General features: G+C 52.8%; 1 protein-coding gene across 5 annotated transcripts in view; it reads right to left on the bottom strand.

Moving 5' to 3' along the window:
* The window catches only part of CTBP2 (C-terminal binding protein 2), a gene marked incomplete at its 5' end in the record, with an annotated part of 101026 nt that overhangs the window by 59992 nt on the left and 22577 nt on the right, over positions 1 to 18457 (bottom strand). For 2 of the 5 annotated variants that reach the window (XM_081105296.1, XM_081105297.1), the window contains one exon: positions 6019 to 6122. The exons of 1 other annotated variant lie outside the window; for it this stretch is intronic. Of the gene's footprint in view, positions 1 to 6018; positions 6123 to 6714; positions 7176 to 18457 lie in introns of those variants that run through there. 2 more of the 5 variants (XM_081105295.1, XM_081105298.1) reach the window with 2 other exon arrangements.

Raw genomic sequence — 18457 nt, 5'->3', positions numbered from 1 at the left:
GGCACCCCGGGTTTCTGTGCTATCAACGAGCAAGGCTCCCACCCTCCGGCCCTCATGGGAGGACCCCAATGTGCCAGAGGGGCGATGGACACCCAGCAAAGCCAATTCCAGTAGATTACCGATATTAATATGCAGATGAGGCTGAGGGCACTTGATCTAGACCCCCCAGGACACAGAACCTGCCCTCGTCCGGTGCTGTCCCCATAACATCTCGCCCCTGTGCCCGTGCATTGTGGAAGCAATCCATCTGGGCTGCAGAAGGGGCGGGGCGATGGTCACCGTGACCCAGGGGCCATCCAGGAAAGCTGCACCGCCCAGCCCCCAGCGCCCTCCGGAGGCGCAAGGCCGCTCGGGCTCTGCCTCTTCCTCAGACCAGGGAAACCAGTCACCCTGCGCAGCTTCAGCTGAATTTTCCAAGGAGGTGCAGGTTACACGGGGCCAGACCAACAAAAGGTTCCTTTCAGTTAAACAATGTATAGCTGAGCGGAAGGGGAGGCGGCCACAGGGAAGGTGTCGAGTTACTGGGCACGGGAACCTGATATCTTTGCCACGTTTCCTGCAAATCTCCTACATTAAACGGCAGTGCAATACCGTCCAATAAATCAAGGCCCACTCCCGACAGACCCACGGGAGGGAAGCTCACGGGGACATCTGATCCTCAGCCTGGAGAAAGAGCGCAATGGGGGCGCCGAGTGGGAGCACCGTTCTTAGGACACATTTATGAAGACATGGAAATTAAACGCCGTAATCAGACGCCCAGGGCTGCTGTGCATCCTTGGTTTGTTTTTTTATCCCCACACATTTATTTCCTATTGTTCTATCTTTCTGCCACATATAATGAACTTCAACAGCTTCTGCAGCCCACCCCGCAGGTTGTTGCTGTTCTTTTAAATAGTATACTGCTGAGAAATTGATTTGTTTGCTGCCGGTGCCTAAGGAAACCGCATCATGAAATATGTATAAATGTCACCGCTCGGCTGCTTCTCAGGAGAAGCACAGGAAAATGTGCCCTTTTATTACCTGCTTACGCAGGAGTCCGCTCAGGGCAGGTATTCTCACGTGTTACCCATGTGCCCACACAAAACCCGTTCAATTACGCAGCACTTTCTTTTAAAACCTCCTACTTATCCTTAACTGGTACAAGTCTAGGGGAATTATCTTAATTGCTACGTGGCAAGAATGCATTCAGCTCACCAGGAAGGCTGTATTTTTAACAGCATGGGGCCAGGTGGGAGTTGCCGTTTGCCAAAAATAAATGAGTCAATCAATAAATAAAGCACATGTGTTCTGTGGGTGTTAGAAGCCAGGTAAGGAGGGAGCCATGGGCAACAGGCGTGGGGACACACTCCCACCAGGACAACGGAATTCTCAGCCTTACTTCAGAAAAGGCACTACATTGGGATCCAGAAATTAGAGATGAAAAACCTCAAAGAAGCCAGATTCCATCAGTACCACATGGATGGTTTCTTGGGCTGTAAAGTGGGTCTTTAGCATCTGTTGCTGAGGAAGCTGCTACTCGAACCCGGGAGGTGGTGTGTGTCCCTCCGTAAGAACCTAGATTAGAGGTTCTCAACCTTCCTGATGCCGCGACCCTTTAATACAGCTCCTCATGTTGTGGCGACCCCCAATTTCACTGTTACAAATTGAACGTAATTAAAGCATAGTGATTAATCACAAAAACAATATGTAATTATATATGTGCTTTCCGATGGTCTTAGGCGACCCCTGTGAAAGGGTCGTTTGACCTCCAAAGGGGTCGCGACCCACAGGTTGAGAACCGCTGGCCTAGATGGAAGTAGAAACTGAAACGGCCTAAAACGAAGACCATGTTAGCAAAAATGCCACTGGTCTAATGCATGCCGGGAGCAGTGGCTGCAGTGGCGGCAACAAAGATATACCAAACAAAAGGACTCACACACACAATCTTTTCCTCTCGTTAATCACACCCGATTGGAGACCCAACATTTTTTTTTACGAGAAAGCTAATTTCCTACCCATTCACACTTCCACATCATCAACCTGAAACTTACAGTAAACAGAAAATAATCACTTCCTGCAACAAGGGCGGCCCTGACCCTGGCAGCACTCCCCCCCTGCCCTTTAACACATGCATGCTCCCAGCCTCAGAAACAATGACCATCAGTCCTCCGGCCTCCGCCTCCGGTGGTCCCCTAACCTGGGTGCAGTGATCTGAGCATCGCATGTTCATGAATAAAACGGGGTCCCAGCCAGCACCATAAAAATCTTGGAAAAGAGGTGGACCTCCCGCCTGCCCAGCATCACACCCCGAGGGGGTGCTCAATAATGACCCCCTACCACCCGCCAGGGGAGAGAAGACACTGCTCCTCCCAAGCAGGGCCCGCAGAGGAGTGCGGCTCAGCAGAGACCCGCCCTGGCCCGGAGCCGGGAAGTCCAGGCAGGCTTGCTGATTCCAGGCCCCGGGATGACAGTGAAAATTCAGACCCTCTGTTTGACTCTGCGCCTCCCTGGCTGGTAAATCAACCGATTAGAACCAGCAGTTGTGAGGGGCGGAGGAGGGAACAACCAACAGAGCAGAAAGCAGCCCACAGGAGGCGTCGGGCTGGGGGCTCGGCCCTGTGTGGCCGGGATGAGGGGACAGGATGGGTGACCCCTCTGATCCTCGCCAGGAGGAAAGAAGGGCTGCGTCAGCTCCTCCCAGGAAACGGCTCCCACATGAACTTGGACCTGCAGCTCAGGAATAAAATCCCAAGAACCCAGAACCCTGCTCCAGCTGGGGCCCCTCCAGCTGAGTGCCGCACTGTTGCAGCTACATTGCTGAGGACCTGGCCGAAGCTCCTGGCACCTGCCCCTGCAGATGAAGGGGCCTGGTGTCGGCCTCTGGTTTGTGGTTTACAGGTGGGCATAGGTGCCTGTGGCTGAGAACGGAGCAGGACCACAGGGCCCAGTGCAGGCCGAGAGGCCACAGGTGGGACCAGCACGGCCTCTGCACCTCAACAGCCAGAGCCAGCAGGAGTGGGTGCTGTTTCTGAAGTCAGGCAATGCTCTCCCTTCTGTTTTCAAGAAAGAATCTGTCTTGGCGGAAACAGGGCTGAGGCCCTAATGCCTGCTGGCCTGGGTAAGGCCTGTTTCCGATGGCCCACAGCCTGGTCCCCATGGCAGATGGAGGCACGGCCCTCGTGCCCACCAAGCGCCTTCGCAGCGCCCTGGGGCCTTCAGGTGGCCTCTCCCTGGGGCCTTGCGAGGCGGGCGCGATGGCGACCTGTCAAAATAACAGTGCGTGAGCTTCGCTGGGTGCAGGCGGCCGGATGCTCGGCGGTGTTTCTGCCAAACCACAGCTGCCACTACCCACCATCACCTCACAGAACAAAGCCAGGGCTCTGATTTCCATTTCCACTTGTTTGTAGACATTCAACAAAAAGCACTTATTTTTCCTGGCGCTTTTGTTAAAACTACAAGGTAACTGGGAGCCGCTATAAATATTAATGCTCAATAACAAAACAGCACAAGACAAACAATGACCCACATGACCCCAGGAGACCTAGCTCAGCTCCAGGAGAAGCGGGCAAACCAGAGCGATTGTAACAGGGAACCAGTGGAGAACGGGTGGTAGGAGCAGGCGAAAGGCAGTCTGTCACCGCTCACTGGTGCGCAGAGGGAGCCTCTCTGGGGAGAAAGCTGGTGTCTGATTTGGAGTTATTACAAAAAGCCACATTCCAAAATACCACGTCTACAATAATCGGCTTACACAAAGCTAGTACATGAGGACATACTCAACATCACTAAGATGACAACAGTGAAGCAGAGGGTTCCAGCACCCCGGCCGGCCTTTTCAGGGCTGCGACTTCATCTGTCCTTCTCCTCGCCCGCGTTTAAAAGGCCCGTCCATTCCAGGACGCAGCAGGTGAGCCCCCAGGCTGAGGCAACCCCAGATGCCCCTCTGGTGTGGCTATGCATTGACTACAGGCAGGGCTTTGTGTGTGGCCATCCCAAAAGTGGGGTACACCTTCCTGGCCAGAGTGATGAGTCATAGAGAAGAGAGAGGTACTTTCTGGGGACCTGAGAACGCTCCCCTGTGAATACAGGCCAAGGTAGTCAGGGGTGCAGGTTAGCCCACTGGCAGGGCAGGGCGCTCGGGGCTCAAGAACCTGATCAGGAGGCGTGTTGCGCTTTCATTCTGCTATCGGACACATTTACACAATGTCAGCGTTCTGAGATCGGGACCTCCGCTACACAAGATCCCACAGTGGTTCAGGTATCAGGCTGAGTCAAATGAAGATGTTATTACTCAACCACTGTCAATGTTTTAAAAGCCCATTCATCCCTGCACTATCAATTTCCACATTCGGATCTTGAGAGGAAGTAGTTTTCCAACCAACGGTGTCTATGAAATGTACTGAGCGTTGCTCTCAAGGTTGGGCTATCCAGACAAGAGTCCCCCCGCCCCTCCAGCAGCAGGTGAGCCTCAGACACCTTCCTGTGAAGAACTCGGGCACGGGGCACAGCCAATGCGCAGACTCCATGGGCCCACAGGAGTCCGATGGATTTATTTCCATCACCCCTGAAAACACCTTCAAACCCAGCACCCCAAAACTGGAACGGAGACCCACCAAAGCTAGACCCACCAAGACTTTGCACCGCAATGTCTCTGAGAGACCTGGGCCAATCCCAGCATGCACAGGGTCTAACTGAAGGAACACAGGTGAGGGCCAGGAAGAAAGGCAGGTTGGCCTTGGAAGGCACAGCGGGAGGTTTTTTGGTTGTGAGGGACCATCAAGACTTCTAGTAAATACTCCCGTGCCTCCCCCAAAATGCGCCCTGGCTTTCTAGTCTCTCGTCTCCCCCAGTGCTGAGGTTCTTGGAGGCGCAGGTTAGTCTGCTCTGATGAGTGGTCCTCGGGCAATGTCACGCTCCGCTGTGGCCTCTGGCGGGCAAGACCGCTCAGGCCACCCTAGGAAAGGCGCCCTGGCTTCTACATTCAACCTGAACAGGTGGGGAGCTCTGAGACCGCCCCAGTCCAGCTACTCAATCCACAAGCTCGGCTCCAGATGGCTCCAAGAGGCGACTGCGGTGACCAGGGGGGCGCCTCGGCACCCCCAGCTGACTCCTCTATGGAGTGCGGAATGGAGGGAGACGTGGGGACCGTGAGACACTGCTGGTTGGTTCAGCCTGAGGTTCAGCCCGGCTGCCCCTGGCGCTCCCAGCTCCGAGGAACAGGGAGCCACGGCGGGGACCTGACCTTCCCTTACAATGGAGACTCCATCCTACTTACACTTTGGGGAGCAAGTGTAAGGGCTTAACGGAAAAGACTGAGGAAATGTGCTCACCCGCTCTTCCTTCTTGTGTGAAGATGGTGTCAGCTCAAGAAGAAACATGCTTTAAAGCCGGTAAAACTCAATCACGCCGAGAGCTGCCACTTGCAGGACGAGCCAGGTTTTGTGAAAAATGGCTCAAGGTGTTGAAACTAAAGCCAGGCCCCGGGTGGAGGGCGGACTCCATCACCGATGCTTTCTCAACCACAGCCCCGTGAGTGCAGCGGCCAGGACTCGCCCAGCCGTGCTCAAGCCGCCTTGAGGCTGGCCATGGGGGTGTAAGCTCGGGAAGACTGGCCAGCAGGCTGCGGGCGCACTAAGGAAGCGCGCCCACCACTGTACAGACGACTCGAGGGGGTCGAGGTGGTCTCCCTAACTCATCTTTATTCTTTGTAATTAATGTGTCGAGAAGTCCGAACTCGACTCCCATTCTGACCCGCGCTCCTAGCAGCAGCATTCCCGCTGACTTATCTTTATAGCAGCAACAGCAATCATTTCACACGGTACTATATTGCTTCAGAGTTAATTACATGTATTTTGCTTCTGATAAATGAAAATACCAGATGCAATTAATTGAACGGCAATCAATGTGGCCCTGCTCTTAGACACCCCGATGAAACTCCCAGAGGCTGCAGCGATCCATAGTCACCCACTAATTGAAAACACATTCCAAAGGGGGCTCTAGAAAGCCTGAACTGTTACCTGCAGGCACTTTACAGTAACTCACCCAAATAAATCCGTCCACGAGCTCTACAGTCCACACGATGGGCGGTCCGTCTCTTGAAGGGAATCCAGCTTCATTGGTTCAAAACCATTCACGGTGATGAAACCCTGAAAGCAGAAGGGCCGGGTCAGTGGAACGGAAGCCGCGGTGTCTGTGCTGTGGACACCCAGCCACCCTTTAACTGCGTTTTCCCAGTGCCTTCGACTCCGGCTTCCAGAGGTTATTAAACGGTTTCATTAAAAATACTATTTGTCTTGCCTTAGTCACAGCGCAGATCACATTAAACAGGGGAGCAGCAGAACAAATGAACGTTTCCATCTCTCCCGACACGAAGCCAGCGTGCCGACCCAGAAGGTGACGTGTCGTCGCCGTGAAAACGGCACCACGTCTCCAAGCAGCCAGCAGGGGCGCCACGCAGTCAGCACCGCGGCACAGAGTATCGCCCACTGTGTGCGGAATGCAGAGCGATACACGGCAAGGCACAGGCCCACCCTGCCCCGGCGCCATTAGCATAAATGCTGACAACCGTTAATCCACTGTAACCCTGATTAACGGTTGCAGTTGTCCATTAATAGAAGGCATTTTAACTTACTACTAAAATTGATTACTCAGTTAAGAATTCAATCCTAATGTTCAATAAAATTGCACTTTCTTGGCAAATGCAATATGAAAAGAGGTGATGCATTAAACAGAACTCACATTTATTTTCCGGTACATGGAATGAAGAGCAACTGCATGGGCCCTTTCGCACCATCTGAGCCACTTCCTGTCCACACGGAGCATCAGGGGCCTGAGGGGAAGGGCTCCCCTGTGGCAGGCGGGAAGGCACACAGAAAGGGCCAACACCTGGGCAGCAGGCGCGCCAGGTACCTTTGCTGTGCCTTTTCCATAGAGCACTGACTTTCAACGTTTGGGCTGACACGCAACTGGAGTGTCTGTGTTGTGAGAGAGGGCTGGTGTGGTTTGTGGAAAGGAATGGCTATGGCCAATGCTGGCCATTGCCAACCCCACCTCATAATCGATCAGGATCCCTATGACTAATATTTTTAAAATGTGTGACGTTACTGTAACCAACTTCTCAGCCACACTCTACCTTTCAAACCATTCAAATCTCCGGAAACTAGAGTTTCTTATTATAGTTTCTCCTCTTTTAAACAGCCTTGGGATCCATCCTGTGACGTATCCTGCCGGATCATGTAGCAAATCAGAGAGGAACGCCTGGATTTCCCAGGCCCCGACTCCTCATTTAAAAAAGCCAGAGTCCTGTGTCCTGTTAACATAAGGAGGCAGACACTCCGGGCGGACGCAGCCAGGTCCTCCTTCATGAGGACAGGAGAGCGGTGGCAGGAGCGGTTCTGAAGACCTGCTCAAGTTCAAGAAGGAATTTGCACCCCCCCCCCCTCCTCACCACCTTAAACAGCCAATTTTCTAAATCAAGGAAAGGGGGTCAGAGACAGCCTCTTAGTGCCAGGGAGGGAGGGACTAGTATAGGCTCTCAGTAGTCCCAAGCCTCTGACATAACAGTTTTATGTTAAATAAGCATCTACTAATGCCAAGGAACCACATTTTTGAGGTGGTGAGAGCTTGCCCAGAAAAGTCCTATGCACTCTTCAAAACCCATCTTGTATCTTCTGTAATACCTTCCTTGTTGAATGCCAGGCTGCTGTCTACAATGCCTATCTCTAAGTCTCTACCGGCTAAATAAATGCCCTGATCCCATTTTATTCATATCTGGGCTTCTCCGTATCTGGAACATAGTAAGAAACCAAATATTTAACTAACTGCATAATGGGATTTATAGTCCCTGACTGGTATGGCTTGTCCTAGTGTGCCTTGGGCTTCCTTTCCCTTCTATTTCGGATGCTTTCCACAGTAGACATGAAAATGTTCATGGATACATACGTTAAGTAATCAGTGAATTTTCAAATATGTAAGGGTATTATATAAACATATGTATTTCCTGATATACTTGGAATATTACTTCATACATATATGAAGTAAAACTTAGAAGTGTCTGTAACATTACTTTTTCTTTTTAGACAAAGGTCTGAAGACAAATGAACATGTTATCATCCACCTGATCTTAGCGGTGGGAACAGTCTTGCTCTGAGGCTTCCCAGTAAAATTAACCCGGAACAGGTAACTGCCTGTGTAGGGGGCTTCACAGAGGAGGTGGCATTCAATGGAATTTCAAGACAGAAATCCGAGAGGCTGCAGACAGGCCGCTGAAGCGCAGACAGCTGATTGAGGGGTGGGGGGCATTAAAGGGCTTGGGAGATGATCAGACTAGTTAAAGGGGTACCCACTGCTACCTGAAGGTCGAAGAAGTCCTTTAAAAGACAGGAGGTAGGGCCGAAACCGGTTTGGCTCAGTGGATAGAGCATCGGACTGCGGACTGAAGGGTCCCGGGTTCAATTCCGGTCAAGGGCATGTACCTGGGTTGCGGGCACATCCCCAGTGGGAGATGTGCAGGAGGCGGCTGATCGATGTTTCTCTCTCATCGATGTTTCTAACTATCTCTCTCCCTTTCTCTCTGTAGAAAATCAATAAAATATATTTTAAAAAAAAAGAAAAAAAAAAGACAGGAGGTAGGGAAAGGTAGGACGTTTGCAGCTGCCTGATGACAGTGCAGAGTAGAGTGGTCCCGCGTGGGTTCCCGGGGGAGATGTTCTCGGAGGATCTCTCTGAGGACTCCCAGGGGTGCCCAAGACACAGAGATGACTCAGCGGACTCGATCAGCATGTGCCTCAGCCAGGGCCGGGGTTGACCCTGTGAGAGCAGAAGCCCAAGTCGCCAGGGATGGTGCCTGCACTCGCTCCACAGAATGTATGCAGCTGCCCAGCCTGTGGTTGTGAACTCACTCCCGGCAAGGCCTTGCCCTCGGGCACGAAGCCGCGGACACCTGGTTTGGATGTCATCTGGCAAAACCGAGGAGTCAGTGTCTGAGGAGTGAGCCATCCCTGCGCGGTGACAGGATTTACAGGTGAGACCTGAGGTATTTAAACTGACTGTAGCCACGCGATCCCTCCCGGAATCCCCTCCACTTGCTACAGCCCAACAAAAACCAAACCATAGCCACGAGCTTTGAAACAATCACCCTTCTTTCCGGGGGGAAAACAGCCACACTGAAAGCTCATTCTTCCCACGGCCCAACACAGCGCACCTGGCACCGAGAGCTGAGGGTCAAATCCACACGTCACTCTCCCCCCTCCCCCCTCCCACCTCCCCCGTTTGGACTTCAGTAAGAAAAGTGCCCTCCAGGAAGAAACTGCGCATACTCGGTCTTTGTAAAGAGAATGTTTATGGAAATTCTGTAATATTAATTATGTTCAGCTGGCTTTATGTTTTAAAAATGCGAAAAGACCCAACAGCCAAGATTTTAAAACTCTCGTCTTAAAATATAAGGACAGTGCGTGGAAAACTTTAAGGGAAGTCTTGGCACTCAGCCACTTTTTAAAAAACAAAACAGACTATTTTCTGTGCTGTCCCAGATGCAGTCCATCCATCCGCGTCCCTGGCTCCGCCCTCCAGCCTCCTGCTTTCCCACCTCTGTGCCCCGCACACCAGTGGGCTGGGACGGGCGAGGTGAGCAGGGGCGGCCGAGCTGGGTGCCATCCATGGGGCCGCAGGCTGCTGGAGAGATAAACAAGACAGGAGGATGCCAGGCTGGGGGGAGGGAGCCTTGGAAACGACTGGAAAGTAAACACAGAGGGGAATCGGTAAATGGGTGCCGCTGATCAGGCCAACACACGCCAAGTTTTGACAGAAAGAAGAATAGAGGCTCCATGAGCAGCAGCCCCCACACAACAACGTCATTCTGTGAACTCAAGCTGTGTTCCCACACCCCGGCTGCCCAGCTGGCTGTGGCGCGAGGGCAGCTGGTCTGAGCAGTCCGACCCCCAGCTCCCAGAAGCCTGGCTGTGTCCCCACGTGTCCGCAGGAAAGTCAGCCGAGCCATGACGCCGCCTTGTTAACTCTGGAGAGATCAGAGGAGTGAGAAGAGTCCTTGCCAGGGGACCAGGGCCCCCTTAACATCAGTCCGGCTCGAAGGACAGCCTGACTGCTGGGCCCCGCGCACATGCAGGTCCCACAATGGATAGGTGTCAACCCCCATCACAAGCCAGACACTGTCGGTGTCTCAGCAACGGCCTTTCCGGGTTCCAAATGGCAGTTAAACAAGAAAACCACCAGCGAGGCATGCACGCCTCTGTGAAATGGTCCAGAACCTTCCAGAAGGGGTGGAAGGAGAGGAGGATGCTGAGAACACAGCCCCATGAACCAACAGGGTGTCTGGGAAGAGTGCCCTGCCCAGGTGCTCTCCCTGCTGGAGACGAGGGCATGGAGGAGACAGAGGTGTTCTCTAAGTGCCTTTCTGCCAGGCACCCCATCGACACCCCATTTGATCAGGGGCACAGGGTTAGCTCGGCAGTGACACAAAACCTATGTGCTGACAATATCAGTAACACAAACCCCACTGATGACAGAGGAGATTCTGTCCCTGACCCCACCCTACCCCTAGGGAGAAATGAGAGGTGTGGTCAATCCTATAATAAAGCCAGTAATATGCAAATTGACCCTCACTCCATCACACCGTCACAAGATGGCTGCGCCCACAGTGGAGGCGGGGTTCCCGTAACAAGCTCCGTAGGGACTTGAGGCTGTGTGATGCTGGGCCAGGGTGGGGGACCTGAGGCTGTGCCACCAGCCCGGTGGGGCTTGATGGGGGTGGGGCCGGCCGGGTCTGGGTCTCGTGCGATTTCAAGGTGCACACGGGTGGGCAGGGACTTGACTCTGGGTCCTGCAGCGTGCCCAACTCTGACAGGGGGAAGATTTTCATATATGTTTTACTAATTTTCTTTCATCTCTGACACTTCTATTATAGAGAAAGGGCAAATAGCAATATTAAAATATTTCCTCTAATTAATCCCCTTTTAATGTGCACAAATTTCGTGCACTGGGCCACTAATGATTACATAAAAGAAACATCTAAGAAGCCAAATAAAAAGAAAATGGTTGAATAACTCTCTCTCCTGCTAACAAAGTGGGGACACTGAGGAACGCTTCCTCCCGAGTTCTGCTTCTCCACACATTTCAGTCCACGGGCACCACACAACCCAGACCAACACAGCTCAGGAGCGAAGGAGGCTCTCGCCGGTTTCCTAGCCAGCTGAGCCAACCCACGAATGCTGGCTGAGCCATGGGCCACGCTGAGTGGAGGCCAGAGATGCCCAACCCCTGACATTAGCAAGGAAGGGCTGTTTTGCAACTCTCAGGCCTCCAGAGTGGGTTTTCTCATCGCCGGATTCTGGTCTAAAATTGAGTCCAAAACTAAGGATGGACTCCTCTTCATCAGTAAGAAGGAACCAAGTAGTGACGCAGGCAGCAACTGGAGTGCATCGCACAGGGACTTGTCCTGAGTGAAGAAATGCCATCCCTACAGGCTACACACCACCTCATTCCATTTATATAACAGTCTTAACAAAGACGGGAAACAGATTAGTGGTTGTCAGGGTTAGGGACTGGGACGCCAACTCTGGAACTTTCTCTGAACAAGCTGGGTCTTGGAAGGAGGCCAGCTCTGTAAACAACCATGTGTTTCGGCCACCTGACGTGGGCGTGGCTGCAAACAGACAGCAGGGGCCCCTGGGGTGCCGGGACTCTGCTTCTTGACCACAGTGGTGCTTCCGGGAGCCCCCTGCTCCCCCCACGATACAATTGCACAGAAGTAAGTACCAAGTGAATACATGTAACACTGGAGTCTGAGTATGTGTGGAGTGACTCAGTCAATTTCCTGGTCATGTTCCTATCATTTTGCAAATTGTTACCCTGGGGAGACTAGGTAACGGGCATCACTTCCCTCACAACCACAAGATTCTTCAATTGCTTCAAAGTAACAAATTTAGCTACAAAGTAACAGGTAGGCTCAACCCTCTGGGGGTTGGTTGGTTTGGCTAGTGCTGACCAATAAACAGGACGATTCCTTCTTCGTGGACTAGTGCTCAGGGCCCTGCTGACTCAGAGCGGCCTGGAGCCCATCCCTCCCGGCCACAGGCAGAGTTCCCAGCTCCTGAACCCTGACCTTCGCCGCACTTGGCAAAGACGCCGGCTACGTAAGTTCTTTCCTGGGAACGGGCACAACTGACTGGTTTCTCCTCCCAGCTGCCAGGCCCGAAGCTCCCAGGGTCACATCCCAGATAGGGCGCCTTCCCTCCCAGCAGCCCTGGGGCACAGAACACCAGGCCCGGGGCTGGCCCTCACTGGGCAAGTGGGCACCCTGGCAGCGAACTCCAGGGCTCCCTGACCCAGCCTGGCTAAATCGAAACCACAGGCAGCAGGCTGAGCAGGCCAAGACCGGCCCGGGCTGACGCACACGGCTCTCCGCTGGGCTGGCCACTTTCCAACACCCAGCTCCCTCGGAGAAGATTCTGGATTGTCTTGGCAGACCACCAGTTCAGGCGCCCCACAGTGACAGTGCTGCCTGTCCAGCTGCCTGGGGACCTTGCCGGTGCCCTCGAACCCCACATCAGCATTTGTGACAAAACCCAGTCACACTGTATCAACCCAAAGCTCTGTCCTGGCTCTGCGTCTGTCCTCCCAGAGCCCCTGCGGCCTCCCTTTCCCGGAGAGCTGTTGGCACGTCACCCCAGCCCTCTCCATAACTCCCCGCTGAGTCAAAGAAGCCAAAAGAAGGAAATTACAGAAGCATCTGTGCCGTTTCTGCCTTTATTGTCCTCAGGGTCACACTCCTCAATTCACTCGCCAGGAGCTTATCCTGAGTCTCCAGGGACAATCACCATGGGCCTCCCCCTCCCAAGATGTGCCAGTAAGTACGTGTCCGGGCGACGACACATTTCAGTCAATGCTCTCCCCCCAGATTCTCTAAACCCGTAAGGAGCCGCTTACGCAGAAAGCCGAGCCGCATCCAAATCACCAACACTGCCCAGCCTCCAGGCTGCCAAAGAAATAACCAGGGCTCTCCCGTGGGAATGAAAATTACATTCTACATGAATTAAATATCTAACTTGATTAAACATGTTTATGTCTCCGCAATGACATTTAAAGTAGAAGTAATCATTTTCTTTCTTAAAAGAAAAACTCTTTCAAACATAATTCGAAGCTGTCAAGCTATCTCCTGCTGCAGATCTCGTAAATGTCACATACCTTCAAAGGGGGTGGCAGTTCCCTTTAAACACGCAACTCCGCACACTGTGTCTGCATCCAGCGCATTAAAATACGCCGCTGGCATTTATCCTGATTAAGTACAGCCCTCGCCCCTTCTCCAGCGGATCTGCGTGGGGGCGCGGCACCCAGCCCCTCTCCATACACCCGAGACTGGTGAGTGCCACTGCGGCAGGCTGGCTGCGACCAGCAGGGCCCCGCACCAAGTCACACCCCCAATGCCTTAAGGGGCGAAGGTATCCCCTGTGACTCCGTTCCCCTCCCAGACCTCCCGCTGAACTCTGTGTAACCCAATTCTGCGTAGCATCGCGGCCCGACTGTAAGACTGTGTTATTCACATGCAAGAAGGACTCGGGACTCATTCTCCCAAGTCGATGACCTACATACTCAATTGCTTCTTCTCCAACAAGTCGGTAGCAAACACGTGCTATATTTAAACACAGAGCAGATCCATCTTCCTTCTGAAACTTCAATACAGATAAGCCTTCTATTCGGGCCTTCCTCTTCCTTTCAACACAAGGCACGCAGCCTTGTCAACACCAACGGCTTAGGAAACCCCGGAGAACGGCGTGCTCCATGTCTCCATGATTTTAGTAACTGGACACGAGCATCATTTTTGAAAAAAGCAAACATGAGCAGCATCCCCGCTGGAACATTACTCCTGCTCCCCGGCCCCAGGCAAACAGCAAGTGCTCCCCAAAACCCAGCCCCAATGGCTGCAGGTCAGTTCAGCGTGGGCAGCAAGCATGCACACACCCAGTGCCCACGGGGCTGCAAACGCCCCTGACCGCTGAGCCCTGGGCCGGACACCCACGTCACGTCACCTGGGAAACAGCAGCGCCGACAGAAGAAGGCAGCGGCCTCGCAGGGTCTGTCCTGGCTTTTCCTGGGGGACGGGGCACAGCAGCAGTTGCAGGAACCCAGCCTGACATTTGTCACCGGCCCTCAATGGCCGGAGGCCTCTGTCCCAGGAGACAGCTTCCCAGTGAATCACTCCTCTTGGTGAGCAGCTCAGGACACACCGTCTCTGCAGCTCAGAGGCTGTTCCATTTAGAGCGTCTCTGTTCACAGCCAACTCGCCGGATGTTTGCAGCTGCTGTACTTGCACTCTTGATCACCTCTAGCCCTTCCCCAATCTCGCCCCTTACAGAGCCCTACTGTGTTGAGCCCTCAGATGACTTTCCCGAAAGAGGCGGGATAAAATAGAATCCACATTAGTAGCCCTATTAACCACACCCCCGCCACGCACTGGCCGATGGGACTGGAGGAGCGGCGAGGCTGCTGGGTTGCAGGCTGGCCCAGCCCACTGGGCGGCTGACTTGCAGGTAGCCAGCCACCTACAACACATGCTGAGTCGGCCCCTCGCACTGAAACAAACTAGAAATGCACGTGCGACTACTCCATGGTGATCCGGTGAGTCCAAAGCCAACTTCTGTTCGCCATGAAGCCAGAAAGGCGGGCACAGATGGGAAAAGAACCAGGAGGCAAAGACTGCGATCCTCCCGCCATTGGGGAGAGGCAGTGGGGAGGGCGAGGGCGAGGCCCGGCCAGGAAAAACCAGTCCTCCTGCTGGATGTCCAGGAAGGCGGAGAAGCAGGCCCGTCTACATCGGAGGCCACGGCTGCTTTCTCCAGAGCGGTGCCGCCCCCAGCAGGGCAAACGGGGCACACTCCCCCAAGCATCTCCCTGTGGGTGCCGGAACCGCTCACTTGCCCCCCACCTCTCAAGCAGAAAGCCAACCTTCTGCTGAATGGTTTAAGGAACAGCTCGGTTTTCACGATGGGCAGCGGTGTAACGTTTTATAGCTGCTTTATAAAACTAAACATACACCTAATTCTACAACTCAGCAATTCCACGTCTAGGAATTTATCCAAGAGAACTGAAAACATATGTCCATAAAAAGACATGTACAGGAATGGGCCACAGTAGCTTTATTCAGAAAAGCCAGGGGCTAGACACAGCCCGCGTCCGTCCACAGGTGAGGAAGCACTGGGGTAACCAGATTCCCCGTGGAATACGACGCATCGGGTGAAAAGGAAGACAGGCAATTGGTCCTGGCTACAACATTCAAACCAACAAAATCATGTTGAATTTAATAAAAAAAAAAGCTTCTGCAGAAAGGTATGGGTGGTGTGATATATATATCTATGTAATACTGCACATACACGTAAGTCTGTATGTGTAGCTTGTGTGTGCATGTATGTACTTTATATACTACATTCTGAAACAGGCACAAGTCATCGTACTGGGGTAAAGACGTGGTTGTCTAAAGTGATCATGTGGTAGGAGTGGGTGCTGCCTGGAAAGGGGCCATGAGGGGACTTTCTGGAGTGGGAGTATGTTCCAAATCTTTTCAAAATAATTTTTAAAAATATTGTAATTGATGTTAGAGAGAGGAAGGCAGAGAGAGAAACCTCGATGTGAGGGCGTACCGTCGACCGGCTGCCTGGCACGCCTCCTACTGGGATGGGGCCTGGAAATTGGGCATGTGCCCTGACCGGGAACCGAGCTGATGACCTTTTCGGTGCCCAGATGACACCCAATCATCCCACTCGGGCCAGGGCTGTTCGATGTCTTGACAAGGACTTGGAGTACACAAGTCGATCAGTATGCTCAGGATCTACACATTTATTTTACCTCACGTTCCCACCCCCACCTCTGGGATACCTGCCCTGAAACCTCAACCAAAAACAAAAGGAACGAGCCACAGACAAGTCACCTTCGGGTAATGAGATACTTGCTGAAGGGATGGCGCGGAGCAGAGTGAGGCCTACAATGCAGCAGAGAACCGTTGCCAAGGAGACAGACTGATGGACACAGAGATGGACAGAGAACAGCGTTGGGTGTCAGAATCTGGGGCTGGGTGTGTGCTCACTGTAGAATCACGCCCATTAGGGGAACCTTCTGCGCAGGTCAATCCAGAACCCTGTCTCTGGAACAAGGACCAGAGAAACACCGCCGGGCAGGTGTCACTTCCCCACTACGAGCTAAAGCGCCACTGACACCCAAGGTGGCCCGGGTCTTGGTCAGGTTTGGGTGAACGCAGGCTGAGAGCACGGGAGGTCCCTGCACGGGGAAGGGTCACTGTGGGAACAAAACCCGGGCAGTCGCATCTGCACCGGCCTGTTCCCGAGCCTCCCTCTCCAAGCATCTTCAGGGCAGTGGAGCCTTCTGGCCACCACAGCTCCCGGAAGAGCAAACAGATGAGCCCAGGCGCATGGCACACCCTCCGCTGAAGACCGCGGGACTCCCGGGCCGGTGTTAAATGCTGTTGTCCCATAAAGTCAGAATTCTCCGCCTGAAGCGACCCCGGGAGCTCATTTTGTTTGGAAGCAGTAGAGGCGCCCGGGTCTCTCTTGAACATAAGAATCCAAGGTCATCTGACCACTGAACCAAACCTGAACTCCGATGCCAACAACTAGAAACACATGGCTTAAACTCTCGCTGCCTCACAGCCGTGGCACCGAAGTGGCGGTGTGGTCACCACCGGACTTTCCCTGGTCAACTTAGAAAGCTGAGCAAGTGTCCTTGTCCTGGGGAACGTCCAACTCGAAAACTTTCAAGTTTGCAAAAAACGCTTCCATGTCCATCAAGCCTAAGATACCATGACAGCTCGGGCCCAGAATTACTGTACGAGCCACTAAGAGACAAAGAAAAACGAACACTGTCAGGTGACATGCTACCAAGTTTATGACACAGCTCAATCCCAGAGAGGTAGAACGATGAAAGCCAGTGAGATAATGGTGCTTTTGTTGAAGTTTTCCAACAGCAACAGAAGTCGCCATGTCATAGATAGGGAACTGCAGCCCAGGGCTGGGGGACTTGCCAGGGGCCACCCAGCTGGTGAGGGGCAGTGTTGGGAGAGGGGGGCGGTTTCCGGACAGCTGACTCAGCACCCGGATCTGGGTCAAGGTCCCGGCCCATCCAAAATCTCTCGAAGACGGAGCCTCGCTCCAATGCCATTCATACAAGTTCTGCTTCAGATGGCAAGTCAGGCACCATGACTATCATATTCTTTACACTCATTTGAATAAAAAAAAACTTCAATGAAATATGGATTTTCATCTGCATAACACTTTACCAACAAATTCCACAACATTCAAGTGAGAACAGATGATGCACTAAAATATCAAAAACAAGAATCGGGTTTGGTAAACAGCGGAGCGCTATTTTCACATCACCCTAATGGATTTCGTTTCAATAAACACAAATCAGCAAACACTGACAAGTTTAATGGTATGGTGCAAAACGATATTTTGAGTGACAGCCCCAGAAAACAAACTCTTTTTCAGCAAGGGACAGACATCACAGAGAGAAAAATCAGAATGAATGACTTAGTTCTAAGGGTTCAGTAGTCCCTGGATCTGAGTTTGGCCCTGAGCCTTCTCCCAGATAAAGCCCCCTGGACTGTGATGAACAGCAAGGAGGGGAGCCCTGGAGCCCTGAATCTTGCTCAAACTGCCCCCCATACTCTGATCCCAGGTGTCTGGTGTATGCAAATACATGTAGAGTATGTGGGTTAGCACCCACAAAACATGACACACAAATCCCTGGTCCAGTTCTTGCCCAGGGCAGCCTCCTGCCTCTGTGTCATCTCAGAATGGATAAAGCGTCAAGTGCAGCCTGCTGGGAGGCATCTCGGACTGGGGTGGGATTCAAGCCCCGGTGGCCCAGGCTCCTCCAGACCTGCTCACCTGCCCACCCGTCCTCCATTCTGTGTCCCATCCCGTCATCGCTCTGCAAGTGGGACCCAAGTTAGCCCTCAGCCGTGACTACTCCCACTTTGTTACACTCAAGTGTGCAAGGCCCAGGAGGCAGAGAAATCCATGGACACCCTAGAGCAGCGGTTCTCAACCTGTGGGTCGCGACCCCTTTGGGGGTCCAACGACCCTTTCACAGGGGTCGCCTAAGACCATCGGAAAACACATATATGATTACATATTGTTTTTGGGATTAATCACTATGCTTTAATTATGTTCAATTTGTAACAATGAAATTGGGGGTCACCACAACATGAGGAACTGTATTAAAGGGTCGCGGCATTAGGAAGGTGGAGAACCACTGCCTTAGAGACATGCAGGCAGAACGTCTCCTTCCATGGGGTCTGAGCCATCGCGCCCTCTGAACACAGGTGGTGGTTTGGCGGCTGTCATCTGAACACAGCTGTAAACTGTAAGTCATTATAAGGACTGGGCTGGCCGTTGGAATCGAATGAACCAAAATGAACCAATTCAGAGTTACTCAGCTCCCAAAGCCTCAGAAC

Source organism: Myotis nattereri (genome assembly GCF_964212035.1).
Source record: "Myotis nattereri genome assembly, chromosome: 13".
Taxonomy (NCBI): domain Eukaryota; kingdom Metazoa; phylum Chordata; class Mammalia; order Chiroptera; family Vespertilionidae; genus Myotis; species Myotis nattereri.
The sequence above is the reverse complement of the archived record's forward strand: the minus strand, read 5'-3'. Positions and strand labels throughout refer to the sequence as shown.